The sequence below is a fragment of the Rhipicephalus sanguineus genome, chromosome 7 (genome assembly GCF_013339695.2).
Source record: "Rhipicephalus sanguineus isolate Rsan-2018 chromosome 7, BIME_Rsan_1.4, whole genome shotgun sequence".
NCBI lineage: Eukaryota > Metazoa > Arthropoda > Arachnida > Ixodida > Ixodidae > Rhipicephalus > Rhipicephalus sanguineus.
This window is the reverse complement of record NC_051182.1, coordinates 102,646,450-102,664,731: the sequence shown is the minus strand read 5'-3', so window position 1 is coordinate 102,664,731 and position 18,282 is coordinate 102,646,450. Positions and strand designations below refer to the sequence as shown.

Genomic DNA, 18,282 nt, shown 5'->3' with positions numbered 1-18,282 from the left:
GGCTATCTGTGCCATCGGTCAGATAAATCACTAAATATCGAAAGCACCATGTTCATGGGAAGCACAGGGAAAACAAACCAACACCACCACCACCACCACCCAGAGCGCCATTTGGTAAGTTAAAGCGCTACCGACTGTTGAGTTCGTTGTTCCGTGCACGGGTGCGACGTGCAGCCACGTCAAAATAAAATTAGTGCCGTGACTAGAGCGGTTGTACGTTTTAACGCAATAGCGTTGCAGCGCACGGCCGGAGAATAGCGCGAATGTGTCCAATTAGAAAAAAATGATATTTAACTCATTTATGTCCGAAAAAAACTTCGTTAAATAGGGTTTAGTGGCACGATAGCTTCCTTTAATTGGAGTTTATTACAACAATGAACCCTACGCATACCTGCCTGGAAACAGAGATCTCGTCTTAGATCGGGAAATTCGTAAAATCTGTTTTATTTGTTAGATCAAGTTCTAACTGTATGGCATATCTGACTACTGAAAAGAAGAACGACTTAGACATAAAAGCTTGTGCCAGTAAAGAAGTACAGAAAAAAAAGCTAATATATATTATTTATGATTGCACGTAATCCTTGTTTAATTTCCCAGTGATGCACTCTACTTTCGATAACCCACGGCATAGACTCGGAGAATCATGAACGTTTTAACGCACGTCGTTATTCTTACAGTTACCATGCGAACGTTTACAATACATTCAAATAAATTCTGGCAACAGTACAGACAGTCTTGTGATTACGAGGCTGCGTAGATATGTGAAGCTGAGACTTATTTCCGCGTGCCAAAAAGAAATTGGCGAAAGGAGGTCACGATGAAAGGTAACTCATACTAGGCGAATATACTCAATGCTAACGTGCAATTTAGTGGTTTCTTGGCTGATGTTAGCTTGAAATCTTGATTATCCGTCTTTCATAAAAATGTGGCGAATGGTACATGGTTTTTGTAAGGATTAAGGTAAAATGGGCGACACAAACGAGAAGTTAAATACCCTGCGTTGCGTATCATGCCACGTGCTTTTCTACCTGGTCTTTGTATTTTTACAGATAACCCGCTTACATCGAGCTCTCTAACAAGCTAGAATCAGTTCGATATATCGTATAATTCAATATAAATCTTTTAAGGAATTCACAGTCTTTTGAATGCAAATTTCAGTGCGCAAGTTGGCTTCACGGCATTGCTTGACGGCAATGCAGAGAAGATACCTTATGGCTATGCACGGGGATTTTTCTTTAGTTTTTAATTTTTGGCGGTTTGTACTTTGGAATGTGGGCTATATGCAGGCGCGGGTTGTAGGCGACAAAACAAGGTGTCGATGTAAACAGCGACTCAGCATCTTAATACGCTGCTGTGCGTGCTCGTCGGAAGTCGGAGGACTTAGTATGCCTTGGGCCTAATGTCTGCGTTGTTTGTTAATATCATACTCAGCGTGTTTCTTGGACGTGACACGCAGTGATGACGCCAGAGTTCTTTTCTCTATGTTTGACTATTTTATCACCAACCCTTGTGGAGAACAGCCAGGTTCTTCAGTTTCACTGCAGCCATTGCGTTAACAAAAGAAATTGACAAGCGAACGGCTACCCCGCACGACTGCCGTAACAAGAAATCGTGGGCGAAAGCACGCGATGGCAGCGATAGTTTCTGCTCGCTCTGCGCGGCGCGCTCCAAACATCGCGTATGTTAATTTAGTTAGACCGATTGAATAAAACCGTTTTTTTTGCCTAACTAAACAATAAGCTACAGGACCGGTACGGCATGCGCCTGGTTATATGTTACAGGAGACTACTTTAGCTTTCCGGTTTTATTGTTCCAATTGTGCGAGCCTTGAATTGTCGCCAAGGTAGAGGCTTGTTCAAGGAGGATAAATTTTGAAACTCAAAGGGCGAGTGGTGTGCACAAAAATTGCGCTATCTGAAATCATTTTGACTGAATTTTTTTATCTTTATCGCGGGAGAACAAAAGTGAAACGGAACAAAGGAAAGTGTGTTGAAGTCTTCGTTCTGTCTTTTCATGTCTGCGTGGAACTATAGAGCCGCTTTTAAAAGGCTTAAGGAACCCGGTACTTCCTTTGTTTTACCGTCACTGATGGGGCTAGCCTGCAATGCCTATGTGCAGGAGACATTGCACGTTCCCGCGATCAGAGTTGTTCTGGACACATTAAAGTTCGCCGAAGTTGTAAGACCTGCTGTTTTCCCATTGCTCCTGAGCAGAGTCAGTGGAATCAGGGTGCCATGTGTTCATAACGTTACATTAGGTGAGTTTTCTGATATTTTCAATCAAATACTGTCTCTTGCACTGATGCTCGAAAGCTTGCTGGCGAATTCACTAGTCGACACAGGGTTTGCTTGAATTTTACAGCGCATATAGTAAATGCGCAACACGAAGCTTTCATATCAGAGCAAGCTAATTGTGATGAACAGAAAAGTCACAGTTTCGCCGCAAGAGCGAAGCAATGAATGCCATAGAAACAAATTAGAATGCCACACGATGGACGGCAAACAGCTGGATACTTGCAGCGCGCCGCTCAAGCGCAGAGAACGCAGGAAAAGAACACAGACAGGACGGGCGCCAAGTAACAACTGTCACAGCTCGACACTTGCAGCGCGCAGCTCAAACGCAAGGAATAATGCTAGAAAAGAACTCACAGGTATACACAGGACTAGGGCGAACTAACAACTGTAACAGTTGTTACTGCTTTGTGTTTGAGCAGCGTGCTGCAGGTGTCGACTTTGCACAACACAATGCTCTTAGGTATTTTCTTCTTGAAAAATCTGGTGCGTGAAATGGCCCCTCCGTGTCTCCTGCCACGCGATGCCACTCGAGGCGTTTACCCGTTATTCCACATCACGAAAGGGTACAGGAATGGACCACTTTTAGTGTGCGTCTCAAGGGCGGTTTTCAAACTGAAGCAAGACCTAGGAACATTGCTTTAAAGCGCACCCAACGGGAAATGTCACGGGTGATACAGCACACGCTGAAGCGCGTCCGAGCACTGCGTACCGCCAGCGGTAAATGGTGCATATAAAGAGCTTACTGTAAGTATTCTGAAGAATGGATCGTGCATGGCTGATGAATAAAAAAAAATGGCGCATGGCTGATTTTGTCTAAACCGGCGAACTACAGATCGAGGGGTCGTAGGCTCGAATCCCGGTGGCGCACTTCGGAATTTTTTTCTTCTGATTTATTTTTGTAGCTTTTATATATATATATATACATACATACACAGATCCATGTAATACATACATGTCCATACATGTCCATATAATTGCTATCGCAATAAAAATTCCGCAGATCCCACGCGTTGTGGGAATCGGTTTCATGCGAAGCAGTCAGCGAGGACTTCTATGCTGTACTTTATGGCTTTGAGCGAAGCGTTACGAAGTGGATCGACGTGTTTTTGTAAATTAGTAGCTATGTGCACATCGTGGGCTTACCAGGCACGTCGACAACCCTGGCGTTTAAAGGGAAACTTATGATGCGACGTAACGTCAGCCTCACGTTACAGTACATACGTCAGTATTATCGAAACTAAGTGCACATTTTGGTGTACTCATGTGAATATCACACGTACCTTTCGTTAATGAATTCCTCCGGGGTCGAGCAATGCTTCAATATAGCTTGTTGAATCATAGGAATACAAATGTAATGTTTATTAGACTGGTATAAAAGCGGAGCCAACACTGCAACCACAGACTTTAATCTTATATGACGCCTGTATCGCAGGAGTACATATGTAGTGTTTGTTGCTTTCTTGTAAAATGAGATAGTCAAGCCCACAAGCACGACTGACGTTGCGCAAACATTACGCCTGCATAGGCTGTTTTTCCAAACCAGTTTATAGACCTGGCATGGCTCTGTGGCAGAATACCTGATTGCCACGCAGAATACTTGCGTTCGATTCCTGCTGGGATCCTAATTTTTATCATTTCTATTCGTCGGACCAGCGCTGCCGATGTCGGTTTATCATAGCGCTATCGCATTTAAATTGCCAATGTCTGTTCTCGACGTTCCTGGGTAGATATAAACTGTCAGTCACATGTTGTGCATATCCATGCACTATGGCCTTGTGGTAAACGGGTATGTGGCAAACGTGTCCGCAGGAAAAGGTTTGACGACGTACGCGACAGGATTTTCACGTTATTCATGTCATGACCCGACAGTCATATTCGTCAAATCCTCGTACCCTCCCATGCCAATTCTGGTCTACACTTAGTTAAGGAGGCGATCATGAAAGCACACAGGCCTAGGTGGCTAGATAGATAGATAGATAGATAGATAGATAGATACGCTCAAAATGCCAAACGTTCGCTACGAAACGCTTCGCATTTATTATGCACATGTTATCGGTCGGTGGCAAGAGCATGATAGTCAAGAGTGCTGGGGCTGTACGCAGTTGACATAGCTTTCTTCGGTGCTCAAGTCAATGGAAATGTCAGGCGCTGATAATTGGAACTGTAAGACGTTATGACTAACGAATAACAAAACTTGTACGCTGCCAAGACAATACGTTTTGTTCAAATTGGTTAATGCGGTAAGATATGTCGGGATCAATAGCTGTTCCCTATACGAAGTAGGCGTGATTTTCTTTGGAATACTGACAGCCTACATGGTAAGTTTTTTGGCGACTCATCTCAGGGGGCGTAACAAATAAGAAAGAACTGCTTTTGTCCATATGCGCGATATTGGAGTTGCCAAACTGGGAGAAAAAGAACTGTTGCGGCGCGAAATATTGTTTGAATTATATTTGGCTGCTTTTATTCAACAAATGCATACAAAGTGGTTAGTGGAATAATATATACGTGTACTGAAACTGCGACGATAAGTTCATCACAAAATGGGCATTCATACAAGCGATAATAAAGGAAGTGAAGGGAAATAGGCACAACGAAATTCTGATGGTCAACTCAATGATTTAGTTACTAAAAAAAAACAGTGGCTAAACAAATACGCATTAGAACCGATGTCCACCACCCCTTTGCGGAAGGAAGCAATACAGAAGCAAACCCTCGCGTACAGCATTGAACATTACAAATTTATTAGACACTGAACAGTCTAGAAAGAAAAACAGAAAGAAAGAGCATGACAAGAAAATAAAATATTTGTGATGAATACGATGCTCCTAAATGAGAAATTTGAGCGCAGTTGTACGCGTGTTTTCATTTAGCAATCTACAGAGGCCGAGAACTTGACACATCTATGTACACACAGTTATTATATACAAGGTTTTATCTTCATTTATCATCTTTAAATAAGAAATGATTATGACATGTTTATATTTTATCATTGTTCATTTGTAATTGTATTTTTATTGCTTCCTAATTTTCGCTTGATTTTTTTATTTCGGCGGCGTGAACTGCACCGAAAAAAATAAAGAGTGTCGCGGGGTTCAATGCGTGCGAACCAGGAGATCTTTCGCTGTGCTTGTTTGCTCGTTTACGGCGAGGGCCAAGGACGCTCAACCTATAAGATCGGGATTTGAAAAGCGCGCAGGCGTACTTGGGTCCAGGCCGCATACCCTTTGGCATGAGTTTAATGACTATGAAATCGTTCTGCAAAGAGGACATCCTTTAAAGAATCACGTGTACTCTACCTGAGATCACAGCTAGCCAGAGGCGAAGTGTACTCGTGAGGGAACAATAAAGAATAAAGGCTTAGTACAATACATTGTGCAGGCGTTGTACGCATGCAGTATCCGAACTAGACAATTCACCTTTCATTCCAGCTTTCAGCTTTGCTGCAGCAGTCATATGCTCAGTTTCTTAATGCTATTTGTGTGTTATGCATTGTCTGCTCTGTGTGAGCAAGCACTAAATAAAATTTACAATGAAGAATGAATGTAACCGTGTGCAGCTGCGTACTAGTTGGAACTAGTCTATTTCTTCTTTTAGGAGCTCTATATATCACCAACGCAAACGTGGAGTTTTGTCGATTGTGCATCGTACGACTATGTATTAAAATAGCACTAGCGGTAATATAGTGACTGGTCTGCCCTGAGCCATTATTGATGTTTCATTGAATCCTCTGCGCTCTACACGTTTTAAGAAAACATGTAATCTAGCTTGGTGAATTGAACATAGAGCCCAAAATAAATACCCCGTAAAAGTAAGTATATAACGGAAATTATACAGCGTGAATAATTTTCTCGCAATTTTGCTGCAAAAAACGGAATTTTTACCATTTTCGCTCTCAAGTTTTCTTATCTGTACTGTGGTTATCAGTTCAGTTATTGCCACGCATCCACTTCATAACTTCATAACTGTTTATCGCCCCTGAATGTTTGCGTTAAGTGTTACTTGTAGGCGACGCCTTGTCCCAGGAATTTAAAGCAACTATGAATGGTCTGTTTAATCTGGCGCAGAACCTCAAGAAGCGGGTGTCTGAATAAAATATGAAATGCATGAGAATATTGTAGGAGACGGTCATGGAATAAGCTTGACCATCTGGAATAATTTAAGAGTACCACAATCTGTTTGAATTTATATAAACAGGTGAATGAGCCGCGAAGAATGACAATTCCAAACTAACCCTACGCTTAGAAGTTAGACCTACGCCATTGGAGTTGGCTTCGAGAAGAGCAAATACTTTTATACATCAACTCGGCGTGCGGGCGTGGCACTGGTTCTTCAAGCAAGCAAATTTTATATGCCCTTAAATGGCAATGAACATTTGACGGCAATCACGCTGCTGCGACCAAGTGAACAACACCTTCAAGCTCTAGCTTGAATGGTATTCTGTAATTTCAACATTTCTGCCCATAAACTGTAAGCTTTTGGGAATTGACATCAACTTTGAAGTTCTCAACGGCTGCTTTTTAATGTCATCACAATATGTCCGTCGTCTATCTCCGGAATTACAGCAACCAGACGATATAGTACGACGCACCCTCGCACCCAGTGATTCGAGGTGGTCGAATGATAACAAACAGGAACAAAAGCTGTTCACTTCGAGCACCACAGATCAGGGCTATCGCTGATCACGTTTTGAAAATGGACACTGCTGATACACTTGCCCAAAGAAAGAAAGGGCCATTGCGCGAAGTTCTCTCTGCTTTGTGAGACAAAACCAAGTGAATCTAACAGACAATGAGGCCAAGGAAAGCGTAGGCAACATTACTTGTTGTCGTTTCCTAATTATAGGGTAGCAGTTATGACATGAAAGGAAGTTAAGGTGACAAAAAAAACGCCCCTCCTTTGGTGGGGCCCGTGCACACAACCTTCGAACCAACTGCATTCGAATTCGAAGGTTGTGGGCTCGCGCCCCACCAACGAAAGGGGCGTTTTTTCCTCCACTTTAATTTGTGCCAATTTAAGCCATACTCATTTGTAGTTAAAAGTAGCAGATAATGTTCCCTATGCTTTGTTTGGAACAGATGTCCACTATGCTTTCATTGGCTTGGTAGTCTTCTCATTTATAGACGACAGAGGCCAATTGTCTTATTATTTTTTTGGAAGGGGAGGGTGGATGGGGGAGGGCGATTTCCAGTGCTTGTTTATCTCAAATTGATTTTATTACGGCCATCAGCCGAATCTCGCAATTCAGATGACTAGCACTTTATCGTATACTTTAATAAAAAAAAAGAAATGTCGAAAAAATCTAAAACCGCTCTCTTTACAGGTTCTTCGAACGCTCAGCGTATAAAGTAAAGATGAAGGTGTCGGCAACACTACTTATTTTAGTGGCGTCATTTTCATTGGCCAAGCGCAGACCGGGTGCTTTGTGCCCGGTGAGATACACTCCAGGTGTGTACACCAATGACCATTGTTGAAACCCTACACCAGTGGCAACTTCCTTTTGTTTCTTTGTTCGTTTCCGTGCACGTGCACTTATCTCCGCTTCCCTTTCCATGTTTCTTTCCCATTTCTCCTCCCCTTAGTGTAGGGTAGCAAACGGGATGCGACAATTGTGATTGACCCCTCCCTGCCTTACCCTTATGATATATATATATATATATATATATATATATATATATATATATATATATATATATATATATATATATATATATATATATATATATATATATATATATATATATATATATATATATATATATAGCGAGCTGCGGATATATTTCATAAATTTGCATATTTACCTAGTTTTACGACTGTACGACACTGCCCTGAAATTCAAGAGAATCTGCAATAAAGTGGTTGGCTGTAAACTACATACATGTAAATGCTATATGCACAAGTTTCTTCGTTCTTGTACTGCGCAAGTAAACATTGTCGCTATATGATATTTGTGGCTGTAAAGCAAGCTTACAAAATTACGGCATTGCTATGTTTCTCCATTAGACATGATGACGTATATGCTGTAGGATCAAGCCAATAGCCTCAAGGGGTATTTCCTAATAAAATGCCGCTTAGCATCGCCACGCATGCCTTCTTGCGTTATGGGTGGCGCTATTAGAGAACTACGTTATATCGGCGAGAAATGGCGGTGGTAGTATCGGCTCCCGTTGCGTCTGTAAAAATAGGAACGTGAAAATACGTAACGTAGCGTAGTTTTAGAAACGACTGAGCTACATTAGACAACGGAGGCTTAAAATACGAGTTCATAACATTATGGTTTACGTCAAAACAGTGAAAATAAATTTAATTCAAAACTCGCAGTATGCGGGGCAGTTTGTAGATTAAAAAACAACGAACGGGACTCCATGATTCATGGGTGGCTTACGGGGACTGTCCATGTACATGACTGATAAAAACACTTTCCATAAAAAGGCGGGGCTGCAATAGAATTCGCAACCTATGCACTGGGCTATAACAAAAATCATGCCATATCCACGAAGTGAATGATGATTGAGGAGCTGGCTCGGAGATAATCGGGTAAACCGTGAATGCTCCATACAATTCCTCTATTGTCATATAAAGACGTTACACGTTTTTATAGTAGCGATTGTGGTCAGGTTGTTGTCGAGCCACAAGCGGTCGCAGACCTTGCAGCTGTGGCCGAACATGTCACCGAGGAAATCGAGGAAATGTTGTTTTGCCTGCGTTAAAGTCATCACCAAGGCACTAGAAGAACAAGAGGAAGAAGACTTTTCTTTTGCGAGAGCGTGCGCATGCTACAGTTGGCTATGCTATTTGTGGTTTTGCCTGCGTTTATGTCATCATCAAGACGCTCGAAGATGAAGAGGAAGAACACTTCTCTTTCGCGCGAGCTGCGCCTGTAGCGGTCGCCTATGGAACTACTGTTACGCTTACGACGCGGGACATTGCCCCAGCTTAAGAACCTGGCGAGCCAGCTCCAAAACGCGAGGTAATCAATATAAACTCATTGAATGCAGTCCTCATCCATCCTTTGAATATTTCATGGTTTCGTTATGAATAATCGCATTTTTACGTTTTGTTTACAAATGTTCCCCGATTCTCCTTAGTCGGATGCATCTTCCTGGGAAAGTTCATTGCAGCTGGTGAAAGTACAGCACTTGGGAATCCCTGCGTTTTTGTATCATGTTCTCGTAACGGACAAACAGTTTCAATCACTGGGTAAGCAGCTTTTTTGCCTATTTCTCTCTGTTGTATGCTCACTTCATTTTTAACGCTGATTGTTTAGTCCCGAGCACTTATCTTCCGAAAATAGTTTCTTAGAAAACAGTATTTTTTTCAACTTCAGTTGAGACAAAATGTTCTGTCTCGTTAGTTCTGTAAACACTGCTGATGCTGAAATTGAGTCTGATTTAACAAGATATTTTCTTCAGAAGGGCACATGACCACCTAATAGCCGCCTTCGAAGTTAACAATTAGTGTCAACATTATTTAGAATGTGGCGCCTTCGAACAATTTTAGCGTAGAAATTTTTTGTGAGCGCGGGTTCAGGACATGCCGTGTCAGTGTTCTCACTCTAAAATGTGTGTACTTACTATGGAAAATTTCAAAGCTGAACACAAGGCTGGTGCCCAAGTTGAAGACATCTGCATCGATATTTCACATCTAATGTTGCTGCTCGTCTTTGGGTGACAGTCACCAAATCTATTTTCGAGTATTTAACTGTCGCTTATGTACGGAGTATCAAAAGCACGCCACAAACAATAGAAACCAAAATGCGACAAAGAAAGGTTCATCACTCATAGCTGAAAAGCACAGCCACCTTCAAGGTCAGATAATGCTTGTGTACTTTGGTCATTCAGGCGGCACCTTAGGGCGAGATATTATTAGTGGCCGTATGCGTAGAACGAAAAACATACGTTATCGCAAGTTGCGTAGCACTGGCTTTTATTGTTCGGTTAATTGATCACTGTAGCCCTTTTAACAGCGGAGATGTTGTAGCTCGGCGTAAAATATCTGCCCTGACCCAAGGACTATCATCATCAAAGGGTATGTGCCACAGAATTTGGGCAAATCCCAGTACTGAGCGCTCGTCCACTATAAAAAGAAGCCAACAGACGGGGTCCCCGAACACGCGCGCTAATTTTGCCGGCGTATAGCAAGGGAATTAGAGAAAGAAAGCGAGAGAGAGAAAAAAAGAAAGCAATGGAAAGGAAGAGAAAGAGAGAGAAAATCTTGGCGAAAAAAGTCCTCGCGAGGCGGCAGGATTCGAACCCGCGTGCCCACGATCCGGAGGTGGGCGTCTGAACATCTTGGCTGTTCAGGCACTCTGACAGAGCATAGCATAACCCTGTATAGTATCGTATAGCAAGGGGGTAGAAAAAGAAACTCAGGGTGAGGAGGATGGAGAGGAGGAGGAGGAGAGAGAGTAAAGCATAGCACATAACAAATGAGAAATGCAGAAATAGGAAGAAAGAAATGCTGACAGAGGAAACCAGTGAGAACTAGAGAGAGAGAGTGAGACAAAGAAGGGAGCAGAGAGAAAGAAAAAAGAGAGAGAAATAAAAAGAAAGGAAGAGAGAGATATAGAAATAAAGAGACACAAAAATTATGGAGAAGAGAGAAAAGAAAGAGACCAAGAATGAAAGGGAAGAAAAAAATCACAGCATATCCACGGGGTGAATGATGATGAGTGGGGCGAAGCTACGGAGGGAATCATCTGTAAACCGTGAAACTCTTCCGTGAAATGCGCCCAGTACATAATATAAAGAGTGTGAAACATCGTGTATATATTAAACATCAAACTTTTATTGTACTGTTGGTTTACGTGGTCCCTTCATTATCACTTGTGATCGGTGAAATGCAAGGAAGAAGTCCGCTCCCGAGCGAAAGAGCGCCAAGAGCGACCGCATTCCCCGCTCGCCCTGTGCGAATTAAAGGCAAGGCTAGAGGGAAGACAGGACGCGCGTTCCACGACGCGAGGTCGGTAGCATGCCCAACGAAAGCCAACGGAACGCGATCGTGCAAGTGCTCCGGCTTCGCATCGCCTCATGGTTCCATTTAGCGTCCCAAAACCAAATATATTGCTCAAGGTGTGCCTTGCGTTTTTCGTAGAAATAATTTCTTTATCATGTATATTAAGACGAAAAGTTGAAAGCTCACTAGAGTGTATCGCCCGCAAAGTATGTCTTTTAGTGTGATTTAACTCTCGTACGGCAGGGTCCTCGCGCCGTTGCCGGTCCACCTCGCCCGTTGACGATCGGGCGAGGTGGCTACATACAACTACTACTACTACACTTTAAGAAAAACATCTGGCATTCTTTCGTTCTGCTTTTACAAAACATCTGGCGTCTTTCGTTGGTTTATTTCATCAGTCAACGGCGTTTTGAACAAAATTTTTATTGTTTAATCACGCACAGGAGAAATCTCACCAGGCACTACCTTGGAGGTAAACAATGGCTGCTAATGGCAATGAGAGACAGAAGAAGTCGGCTTTTAGCTAACACTTACACTTCTACTTCTACTAACGTTTCCTACTGGAACATGCCAATGGCTGCTAATGGGGAATGAGAGACAGAAGAATTCGGCTTTTAGTTAACGCGCACGCTGCGAATTTTTTATTGTTCAACAACGCACAGGAGAAATCTCCCACCGGCACCACCTTGTAGGTCAAAGCGTAAGACTTGTTACGGACTACTACGATGACGACGACTACGAGGGACGAACGGGTGCCGCCTTAAGGAGCTTCGCCCCTAAAAGAGAAACAAAGGCGGCCGTCCAGCTCCGCCCTTCGTTCATGCTTGGCACCACTATTCCGAAGCTGCCCATCAGCTTCGCTGTCTCTTGAGCACTGCGCCTCCAGCGCAAGCTACGCTAGGTATTTCTTCTAACTCGAAAAGTTGGGACAGATGTATACGCATAAACGACGCCATACTTGTTAGTACGGGCGGATACATCTCAAAGTTTATGTGGAGAAAAGTAGCAGTCGTCCGTAAAAAAGTCTCGACCATTCCAGTCGTGAAGCACACGCACATCGGTCACGCAATCATTCGCAAAAAGTTTGAGCATGCTACGACCCTCTGTAACACTTGAACGCGAAAGCCTCCTGCACACTTGGTGATGCATTCAGTTACACAATCACGAACCAGATCCGCAGTGTGAGAGACATGAAATAAATTACTTTGAATTTCCCAGTTCGTGAAATTCTTCCTTCAAGCATGAAACTTTCTGCGTTTGACGTGGTACTGCACTACCTCCATTATCGGCCCATCAAGCGATGATGCCATATGACGGGGTCACAATATCCTAATGGTAACGTAACAAGTGTCTGCGGCCACTGTAGCTTCATAAAGCTGAGCTCCTATCTCTACACCGAAAGCAAATCATGAGAGAAATAATTGACGCTTACAGCATCAAAAAAGGGCTGAGCAATGTATCAGCGGACCTTCGATTGCCCTACATGACAGCGAGTTTGCGTTTTTTAGAAGGTACTGTATCTTTATGTTCCTCTTCTTAGAGTGTACGCGTGGTCTTTTTCGCGTTTCATTTTCGTATTCAAGATATAGGCTCGTTTGCCGTTTTTTGCCTTAAAATGGTCACATGGATGTGAGAGTAGTAGTAATCTTTTCTGCCATATGCTTCCAATAAACATTCAGTTGCGAGTGAGTGCTGTGGATTGTCCTTTCCTTTTCTTTGTCCATGTCGTATTGTTGCGCTGTATTTCAACATGCTCAAGATATTTGACACCGTTATGACCTGACCTTTTGTGGAATTTTGACCCCAAGTGCTTCCCTCTACTTTCCTTCTTTTAATCTCTTCATCCCTTTCTCCCCAGTGTAGGGTAGCAAACCGGACGCGCGTCTGGCTGACCTCCCCGCCTTTCATTCATTTCGTTCCTCCTCCTCCTCCTTCTTGACCTCACGTTCTGCGACGTCGCTATGACGTCCTGCTTATTTGATGTTGGGGTTATTTTGTGACGTTGTATAATAGCGTGCACGGGGACGTAGGAACAATCGCCGCATTTTTCAGAGAGCTGTCTATACCCTGAAAACTGGTGTGGATGCATCTTTGACTCTGCACCCCAGTTAATGATAATTGCGCAGTTGCACTTACAGAAATATTGGATTGGGCAATTACGTAAACATTACCAAAACGCAGGTGCCCAAGTGTTGCAGGGCCACCTCAGCACGCCACCAGAGTGCCTGCCCAACGTCCTCAAGGTTATCCTGAATGTTGTGAACGTTGCAGACCTCTTTAGCCAACGTCGCTGGTGCCACGGTTATCAAAACAACGATCGTGCTCAGTGGGGGTAGCCTTCTCTGCGAGTATTCGGTCAGACAAGAAAGTTGCCTGAATAAACAAACGACCACTTTCTCTCGGTCACCATTTCGAGCAAACTTGTGTGACATTTAAAGAAGGCATAGAAATTGGTTGGTGTGCCCACTTTTGATCGCCCTGCTCCCCATTATAACCATATCCCCATTATAACCAACAAGACTATTCAGCTACCTTAAACGCGTAGACTGATGATCAAAAACTTACTGCGGATGTAAATCGTCTGGAGAGAGCATGGAAGATGTGTTGTTGAAAGCAATAAGTATGTTGTTTAACAATGACACTATGTCCAACGAACCATACTGAAAAAAAAAAACATCTTCTCTATGGAACCGAACAAATAAAGGATAATAAAAGCCCGCCACGATGTTTACGTGTCGCAGCATAAATAAGCAAAACCGAACAACATAAAACTGGGCATTTCACTGGTTCACTGAATAAATTTCTGGGCGACCCAAAGCGTCGTGCAGACTGCGGGATGAAGATGGTAAACGAACCACAGGGAAAATTTCGTTACGCCACGTTGTTGCCCTTATTACTTACTTTTTGCATGTACACGACAAGAGGCAAGGTGACGGACACGGATGAGCGCCAGTTTTTAGCTAATTCTACTAAATAAAGGGCTGCAAAAACTGGCGTGAAAAATTGGTGATGTTTGGCTGAGTGGAACGCTTTTTTTTTTCAGTTCTTTAAAATCTCATGCGTACTGGTTCTTTCCTATAATGAAAGTCGCTGGAAGAAAGCGCTGGTATATGCGTCTACTACGTGCTTTTGCGTGTTTTCTTGCCCTAAAATTTTGTGATCACGGATTATGCTCTGGCCTGCTTCAAAGCCTTGCTTCTTGTTCGCATTATTAGCATTTAAAAGTGCACAGGTTTTGTGTATTTATTTATTTGTAGTCCTAAAATTACACACTATCAATTCTCTGAATTGCTTTGAAATACTTAGACAAGCCAGTGAAGCACGCGCGCATACTTTAGGCAAATTGATCATTTAGATGTTTATACTCGAAAATTCACATTTCCTCATACAGCCGCAAGTGTAACTCCACAAAAATGCGAATATTCAGGATTTTGGAATAGTTTACTCCGCGAAAATCATATTTAAGCGGAATGCAATCAACAGTGTAAAATATTTTCGCTGTATTGAAAATAAACAACGTTTTTGTAGTAAACACTTTAGTTCTTTATTAAAGTTATTTGCCTCTATAACGATGACGAGACATAGCACGAGGAGCTACGCCTAACATAAGGCGACAACAACAGGAGGATGGACACGGCGTAATGACAACTGTTCGAGTTTTACATCCCAAAATTATGATGTCATTATGAGGGACGCAACGGACGCAGAGCAAAGGCAACAATACGCCTAAATGTATTACGGAAAACTGTTTGACTACAAAGATCACAATGCCTGCTATAGCAACATCCACACTGCAACAGGGATAATTTACAACTTACAGGCAATGTGCACTGACGCTAAACATGCTTCTCAACATCGTTAATGCAGCAAGAGGTAGCTATGAGCGTCGTATGATTGCGATGCGTAGTTCACCGAAAGCCCTAATAGCGACGACGAAAACGAAACGTGACTATTTTGCATGTAGGTTTCCATTTAGTGCTCCTCATTGAGTTTGGTGAGGTCTCCGAAAAAGCGAGACAGAGCCGACATATTTGTACTCTCCAACATTCAGATTTGTGCGCGCACTTGTGAGGTTATTAAAAAGGCAGCTACTAAAGGTCACAGCAAAATGCGAGGCCGTGGGCACAGAAGCGCTGCCAATTATCAAATATCGCATGAAGATAGCAGAAAAAAGAGCACAAGTTTCTGCTTGACCTCACCAGAGCAAAGAAGGAAATATACTCATGCATCTGTCAGCCTTCGGATGAGCCATGCGCCCGAATAAATGCTCTCCGTTTGAAGAAGTCTGAATCATTTCATTTCCTGAAATATTTAGAGGCTGCGACATATTAGAGATGTTCGACGTCACGCGTGGTCTTTCACATGTGACGTAAACCGTGGAGTGGACTGCGAAGGCTGTGCTTGCGCGCTGGCTGCTTGAAAGCAGCTTGATGCTCACGGCCGAGTTGTCCTGCTTGAGTTATCGAAGGCTTAGTCAGCCAACATTTCAGAATAAGAGCTTGTGTAAAATGTTCAAGAGCACCCCGCACTACTGGACGGATTGCAGCCGTCGTTGTGAGCACGTTGAGCGTGGATTGCGGCAGAATTGACGCTGGATGGATAAATGAATGGATGTTATGAGCGTCCCCTTCATAATGGGGCGGTGACATGTGTGCCACCAGGGTCGACCAAAAAAGAAAACTTTTTTCTTTTTCTTAATTGGCGTATTGCCTTATCTACTACGAATAAATCAATTTTACTATAGGGAAAAAAAAGAAATTCACAGCCCACTTCCCTTCCCCTTACGGCAAAATGTCCTTACTTTCCCCACTATTTATTTTTGTCCTTTCTCTATAGCTTTTTGCCACCAGTACTCTAACCGTCTCTTACTTATTTCTATCGCGGACGTGTTCAGCTTTCCATTGTTGTCCCTAAAACCCAAGGCTTCATGTAGGCTCGTGCCCAAACGTACACCTGGGTGGATATCTCCACATTCATTCAGAACATGCTCCGTCGTTTCCTATCTTCCCCACAGCATGCGCACTGTTCTTCTTCTTTACTGAATCTCGCTTTATAACTACGCGTTCTAAGGCAACCCTACCTCGCTTTAAACAGTAAAGCACTTCCTCTCGAATTATCATAAAATGCCCTCTCCTCATTTCCCTTTTGCCTTTTCGGTAGTTGCTCAGAGCCAGTTTTTTTCCATCGCTGCCATCCAGTAGCCCTCTCCGTCTTTCTGACTTTTAGTCTAACGCTCTTTGTTGTCATATCGCTTACACTGCCAGCCGTATATTTACTGGTAAGCCTCCTAGTTCTTTTTCTCCACTTTTTGTCAACGATCTTTCTGTTCAAATACCGGAACACCTTCTCTGCCCACTTACTCTCTATCATATTCCTTAGCCTCTCTTCGAACCTTATTTTTCTCTGAGGTTCCCTCACCTCAAAACCTGCCCCTCCCATATCGCCCTTTACAGCCTGATTTGTCGTCTTCCCGTGAGCGCTGAACGCAAGGCGTCCCACAGTCCTTTGATTTACATCCATTCCTCATTGCACCTCAGACCTCATGCACACCACTGAGTTCCCGTATGTAAGCCCAGGAACCATTACACCTTTCCACAAACCTCGAAGCACCTCGAACCTATTGTATCCCCGTAACGTTCTGTGCTTCATTGTTGCAGCTTTCCTCCTTTTCTTTGCTGCCGATGCTTTTTCCTGTACCTCCATGTACCTATCACCCTCATTTACCCATATTCCGAGCTACTTGTATTTGCTTACCCTCGGTATTTCTTGGCCCTGTACTTACACTGCTTGATCATTAGAATCATGGAATACCATCAATTCACAATTAGTTACACTAAATGCTAGTCCTAGAGCTTCACCTTCCCTACCACATATATCCGCCAGCCGCTGTATATTATCTCGACTGTCCGCAAAAAAGACAATATCGTCAGCATGAAATAAACCTGGAAGCTTCTGCTCAATCAGCACGCCGCCCTGTGTGTGGGACAGATTAAAGCCAATGTTGCTACCTTCTAGCGCTTTTTCCATCCTCACCATGTACAGTATCAATAATAGAGGGGACAAAGGACATCCCTGTCTAATATTCACGTTTTCTTTGCCAGTTTTTTTCTTCCCATTAGATGTAAACTGTATTTTCTCGGTATATCTCCCTCAAAAGTTGTATAGATCCGTCAGCTATGACCATTCCATCAATATATCCCCCAACATTTCCTGATTAACGTTGTCATACAGACTTGTAATGTCTAGAATAGCCATGTACAAGGACCTAGCTGTTTTCTATTTCAGATATTTCTGTACACTGAGCAAGAACAAGTTATTGTCTAACCACCTGTCGACTCGAAAACCATTCTGAATTTCTTCCGAAATGTTGTTATGCTCTGCCCCCGTTTCTATCTTTATTTTCGCTGCCTGCGCCGCCAGCCTGTATAGCACCAATACAATTGTTAGCGGTACTGATGTAAATATTTGCAAAATAGTGAGCGCCCCTTAGCATACACTTTACAAACACCTGTAATTTGGCTTTCCTGCATAAATGTTTACCCACAATACCTCTCGTTCCCAGACTGAATTTCTCGATGTAAGCGCGTTCGTCTCCACATTCCAGCGAATGTGCCGGGACAGCTCAAATGCTTTTCAAAACACACTGCAGGAATGTCACGCCTTAAAGGGCCCCTCACCAGGCCACATAGCAAATTTTAGTTAGACGCTGGAAGTTGTTGTGTGCCGAATGAAGAGCAGTATGCCGCAAGAATTTTTCAAATCTGTTCATTACGAGCTGAGAAAAACAATAATTTGTAGCGGCGCGAAACCATGATGCGAGGAGGCACGTTTCAAACCCTTGCCACTCGCCCCGTCTAGCCTTCGCAAGCCGAATCCCTTCCCTGCCCTCTTCACTTGACATATACGCATGAACACGTCATGCGCATGCATGGTCACGTGCGCATGACGTGCCCGAGCCAGCCCGAGCACGCGAGCGGCGTTGCACGGCCGCTAACTTTTTTTTATGTAGCGGCCATGGGCGTTTTGTCGGCGT

At 43.3% G+C, this 18,282-nt stretch overlaps 1 long non-coding RNA gene across 1 annotated transcript; it reads left to right on the top strand.

The window, feature by feature from the left end:
- Positions 1-2,032: 2,032 nt before the first annotated feature.
- Positions 2,033-9,499, top strand: LOC119400826 (uncharacterized). The gene is made up of 3 exons (XR_005185257.2): positions 2,033-2,257; positions 7,618-7,742; positions 9,383-9,499. It is a non-coding gene; the product is annotated as an uncharacterized LOC119400826 (long non-coding RNA).
- Positions 9,500-18,282: the final 8,783 nt, after the last annotated feature.